Raw genomic sequence first — 6,361 nt, forward strand, 5'->3', positions numbered from 1 at the left:
TCCTCCATGAGATTCCTGCAAAAGCAAGAAACGAAGAGAAGACTCGGGGATGCAAAGCTTGTTAGCTCATAAGATATCCATCTTTGATGTAATAGCGTTCCCAAGAGGTGTGCTCAAACACTTGGCATAAGGAGTAGCAAAGGTAGGATCATGCTCATACAAGTCTTTTATATGCTCAAAACCAATGACATCCAATTCAAGTTGAGTAACAAGAATGCATATGCGGGAAAGGGCATCCACCACAATGTTTTCCTTACCTTTAATGTACTTGATGACATAAGGAAAAGACTCAATAAATTCACTCCATTTAGCATGACGCTTGTTCAACTTGGTTTGGCCCTTAAGATACTTGAGCGTTTCATGATCGGTATGAATGATGAATTCATGAGGGCGAAGATAGTGTTCCCATTCATGCAAAACGCGGACTAAAGAATATAGCTCTTTGTCATAGATGGGGTAATTAAGTTGCGCTCCGGCAAGTTTCTCACTAAAGTAAGCGATGGGGCGCTTCTCTTGCGTTAACACACCTCCTATGCCATTACTGCTAGCATCGCAATGAATCTCAAAAGGCTTGTCGAAGTTGGGTAAAGCAAGCACGGGAGCATGAGTAAGCAAATTCATAAGCTCATTGAAAGAAGTATCTTGGGATGGTCCCCAAAAAAAAGGCACATTCTTCTTGCTCAAAGCATGCAAAGGCAAAGCAATGGTGCTAAAATATTTCACAAAGCGACGATAGAATCCCGCAAGGCCAATAAAGCTATGCACTTGTTGCAAGTTGGTTGGTTGGGGCCAAGTCTTAATACCATTGATCTTGGACTCATCAACATGAACACCCTTAGAAGATACAACAAAACCCAAGAAAATGAGCTTGTCAATGCCAAAAAGGCATTTCTCCATATTAGCATAGAGATGCTCTTTTCGAAGAGTTTGTAAAATGGTTCGGACATGGGTGACGTGCTCTTTGAGAGACTTGCTAAAAACAAGGATATCATCGAAGTAGATCACAACAAACACACCAATGTAAGGGTGAAATACATGATTCATAAGACGCATAATAGTACCCGGTGCTTCTGATAGACCCATAGGCATGACTAACCACTCATATAACCTAAACTTGGTTTTGAAAGCGGTTTTCCATTCATCACCCTCTTGTATGCGGATTTGATAGTAACCACTCTTATGATCAATTTTTGAAAAGATAGTGGCACCACTAAGTTCATCAAGCATATCATTAAGGCGTGCAATGGGATACCTATAACGAACGGTGATAGCATTGATAGGTCTACAATCGGAGCACATGCGAAAGCTACCGTCTCGTTTTGGCACAAGAATGACCGGGACGGCACAAGGGCTCAAATTTTCACGCACATGTCCATGGTCTATGAGATGCTTTACTTGCCTTTGTATTTCTTTGGTTTCTTCGGGGTTGACGCGGTAGGGAGCCTTGTTCGGTAGATGTGCTCTGGGGATGAGGTCGATGCGGTGCTCGATGCCTCGTAGTGGAGGTAGTCCCGGAGGTAGCTCGTCCGGGAAAACATTGTGAAATTTCTGCAAAAGAGAAGACAACACTAGAGGAAGAGTGTGAGAGGTGTTAGTTTGTGGTTCATTGTCCTTGCACAAAAGGACGTAGTGTATGAATGTAACACCCACGATGCGGCTATATCTCCCACGTGTCGGAGCATGACTTAGAGGCATAACCGCATTGTAGGCAATGTCACAAGAGGGGTAATCTTTACACATCCCACGTACTGAATAAGGAAAGAGGCCCATAGTTGGCTTACAATCGCCACGTCACACAATACATAAATATATCATTACAATCATCCAGATACAATCAAGGTCCAACTACGGAACCAAAATAAAGACAACCCCAAATGCATAATGTCCCCGATCGCCCCAACTGGGCACCACTACTGATCGTCTGGAAAGGAAACGTAGTATCGTCCTGAGTCCTCATCGAACTCCCACTTGAGCTCAGTCGCATCTCCTGGAACGGTATCATCGGTCCCTGCATCTGGTTTTGAAGTAATCTGTGAGTCACGGGGACTCAGCAATCTCACACCCTCACGATCAAGACTATTTAAGCTTATAGGTAGGGAAAATGTATGAGGTGGAGCTGCAGCAAGCACTAGCATATATGGTGGCTAACATACGCAAATGAGAGCGAGAAGAGAAAGGCAAGGCACGGTCGAGGAACTATGATCAAGAAGTGATCCAAGACTACTTACGTTCAAGCACAACTCGAGACCGTGTTCTCTTCCCGGACCCCGCCGAAAAGAGACCATCACGGCTACACACGTTGTTGATTCATTTTAATTAAGTTTAAGTTTCAGGTTTTCTACAACCGGACATTAACAAATTCCCATCTGCCCATAACCGCGGGCACGGCTTTCGAAAGTTCAAATCCCTGCAGGGGTGTCCCAACTTAGCCCATCACAAGCTCTCACGATCAACAAAGGATATTCCTTCTCCCAAGACAACCCGATCAGACTCGGAATCCCGGTTACAAGACATCTCGACAATGGTAAAACTAAACCAGCAAAGCCACCCGAATGTGCCGACAAATCCCGATAGGAGCTTCACATATCTCGTTCACAGGGCACACCGGATCAGCAATCCGTACAACTAAAACCAACCCTCGAGTTTCCCCGAGGTGGCGCTGCAAGGGGCTCTAGTTTGGACCAACACTCAGAGGAGCACTGGCCCCGGGGGGGGGGTTAAAATAAAGATGAACCTTGAGTCCGCGGAACCCAAGGGAAAAAGAGGCTAGGTGGCAAGTGGTAAAACCAATGTTGGACCTTGCTAGCGGAGTTTTATTCAAGGTGAACTTTCAAGGGGTTCCCATTATAACCCAACCGTGTAAGGAACGCAAAATCAAGGAACATAACACCGGTATGACGGAAACTAGGGCGTCAAGAGTGGAACAAAACACCAGGCATAAGGCCGAGCCTTCCACCCTTTACCAAGTATATAGATGCATTAAAATAGACAAGATATAATAGTGATATCCCAACAATAAACATGTTCCAACAAGGAACAAACTCCAATCTTCACCCGCAACTAGCAACGCTATAAGAGGGGCTGAGCAAAGCGGTAACATAGCCAAACAATGGTTTACTAGGACAAGGTGGGTTAGAGGTTTGACATGGCAATATGGGAGGCATGATAAAGCATGTGGTAGGTATCGTAGCATAAGCATAGAAAAAGAGCGAGCATCTAGCAAGCAAAGATAGAAGTGATTTCGAGGGTATGGTCATCTTGCTTACAAAGTTCTCCGAGTTGACGTAAGCTTGATCCTCGTAAATGTTCTCAACGGGTTCCTCGATCATGTACTCGTCTCCCGGTTCTACCCAAAGAAAGAACACAAGCAAAGGGAACCGTAATCAACCACGGTGTAATGCTCAAGCAACATGATGCAAAACATGGCATGATATGCGGTATGTGATATCCAATGCATATGCATGTTTCGGAAAGGAAAGATTGAACCTGGCCTCAACTTGGAAAATCAAGAGTGCCTCTGGAAATATGAGTTGATTTCGGTCGAAATCGATATAAAGATCACCGAAATCGGATGCACGGTTTGCAAATGGCAAGCAAAACAATAATGGCACAAATCTGCGATTAACAACATGAGACCATCTAATTGCATCAAGAGGAACAAGCTACTGCACTCTAACATAGCAACAAAAAACATGGAAGTGATCCACTCAAGATGCTTGACAAAAGATGAACACTGAGCTACGGCCAATTCACACAATAGAAGGTTCAAACAAGCATGGCAAAAGTGCAAAAGATATCAGGTTCATAGACTTCGTGGAAATAACATGTCAGGATTTAATATCAGAAGCAATGTTTAGAGCAAGATAACAATATGCTACAGGAACATATCATGGAAAATCAAGGCATGGCATGAAGCTACTCAAAGCATACAACAAAAGTCCCTTACTGACCATAAGCCAAAAGGGACCAGAAAATACAATGGCAACCATGTGAACATAGCAAGTTTCGTTAACAGATTCAGACTTAGCAGAAAACTGGGACATGGCAAAAACAGATTCATGTAGGCATGTTTGCGAGCTCGATGCACTCACCACAAGACATTGCATGACAAACTAAGCATACACCCAACAAGTAGACATGATGAATAAGCTAACCATGGCAAGAAAAACCTCATACCATGCAAGGATCAACTACAACAACCTCGGCAAAATTGCTTAGCACGTAAACAATCTGCCAGGAACATTTTATAGCAAAACTAGAGCACGATTGAGTCATGCTAGGGTGCTCCATAATTTCAAACAAAGTCATGGATGGATAGAGCATAACAATATCTCAAAAACATCCTTACTGAACATGCTCAAAAGAGGCATGGATCACTCTGTAGCAACAAGAATACATGGCATAAAAATATTATCAAGGAAAAGACTTAGAAGATTTCAAAGTCCCTGAAAACAGCAACATCACGAGAGCTACTTTGCATGCTTGTTCTAGCCACCACATTGGTCACAAAAATACATGGCAAACACCCCTATAAAGATGGCATGGCATACTTCAAAACACATGTAGGGCTCAAGTTCATAGGAGGCACACATTAAACATGGCAAAAATGACAAATGTCCAAAACCTTATAAGAGTCTGAAACTAACATTACATAGCACTCTTTGAACAACATTTAGGGAATCAAGATGAACTCAAATGAACATGGTGCAATGGAATGAAATGAAGTACACATCGAGATAAACAATTTGATATGCTACACACCCAAAACGGAGCCATGGATGCAAAGTTATGATGCGATGAAGTATGCTAAAAATTACTGGGACTTAGGAGAAAAACAAGGTCAACCTCCCAGATCTGATCTAATGTTCGTGCATGCTTTACGAGGTTCAATGGGGAGCTCACCGGAGACACTGTAGATGGCCGGAGAGGAAGGAGTTTGCCGGATCCGGCGATGAGGGGATTGCCGATGGCCGGAGTAGACGAGGACGGCGACGAGGTGTCCGGCGAGGTGATCGGCGCGGCGAGGCAAGGCGGTCGGCGTCGAGGCACCGACTGGATGCGTGCGGCGGCGGGGCAGCAAGGCCGACGCCGGCGTGAGGAGGCAGATGGTGCGGCGAGGGCGTGGGAGGCCCGGGCGGTCGGCGGCGGCTTCGGGCCGCGGGGGCCCTCTGCGGGCCGGGCAGGCCGACGCGGGCAAGCGGCGATGTGGGCGCGCGGGCGGCGGCGAATGAGGCGATGCCATGTGGCGGCGGTGGCACGGGTCGGACACGTCCGGCAGGCTGTTTTTCGTCCGACGGCGCGACGAGAGGGAGAGGCTAGGGTTTGATCCGGGATTTGGACGGGGTGCACATATTTATACGTAGAGGGAGGTAGGAGGCTCCAAATTGAGCACGATTTGCGGCCACGCGATCATGATCGAACGACCGAGATGATGGAAGGGGTTTAGCTAGGTTTTGGGCCACTTTGGAGAGGTGTTGGTCTGTAACACACACGAGGCCTATTCGGTTCCTCGGTTAACCGTTGGAGTATCAAACGAAGTCCGAATGGCACGAAACTTGACAGGCGGTCTACCGGTAGTAAACCAAGGCCGCTTGGCAAGTCTTGTTCCAAACCGAAAACGTTTAACACCCGCACACGAAAAGAGGTAAAAAGGGGACACCGGAGGACATAGAAGCGCCGGAATGCAAAACGGACAACGGGGAAAATGCTCGGATGCATGAGACGAACACGTAAGCAAATGCGATGCACATGATGACATGACATGAGATGCATGAAAAAGACAAAAGCAACACGGAGAGAAAACCCAACAACAAGGAAATATCATAACTTAGTGCCGAAAATGGCAAGAGTTGGGATACAAATATGGCAGGTAACATATGGGGTGTTACAACACTCCACCACTATGAAAGGATCTCGTCCCAAGATCTAGGACTGGAAAAACTCCGGGTATTCTGGATGGAGGTGGTCCTCGCGTTCCCAGGTGGCTTCACGGTCGGAATGATGTGACCACTTCACTTTCAGGAATTTGATAGACTTTTTGTGAGTCTTGCGCTCAGTTGCTTCAAGAATAGCAATGGGGTGCTCATTACAAGACATGTTTTCTTGGAGATCAATCTCTTCGAAGTTGATGGTGCAGTCAGGAGTCTTGAAACACTTGCGGAGCTGAGACACGTGAAACAGGTCGTGCACGTTTGCAAAGTTCGATGGAAGCTCAAGTTGATAGGCGAGATCGCCTCTTTTGCGAATGATCTTGAAAGGTCCCACGTATTTAGGGGCCAGCTTCCCTTTGATACCGAAGCAACGAGTACCTTTCATTGGAGAGACGCGGAGGTAGACATGGTCTCCGACCTCGAAAGCCAAG

This window comes from Triticum urartu, chromosome 3 (genome assembly GCF_003073215.2).
Source record: "Triticum urartu cultivar G1812 chromosome 3, Tu2.1, whole genome shotgun sequence".
In the NCBI taxonomy this organism is placed as follows: Eukaryota; Viridiplantae; Streptophyta; class Magnoliopsida; order Poales; family Poaceae; genus Triticum; species Triticum urartu.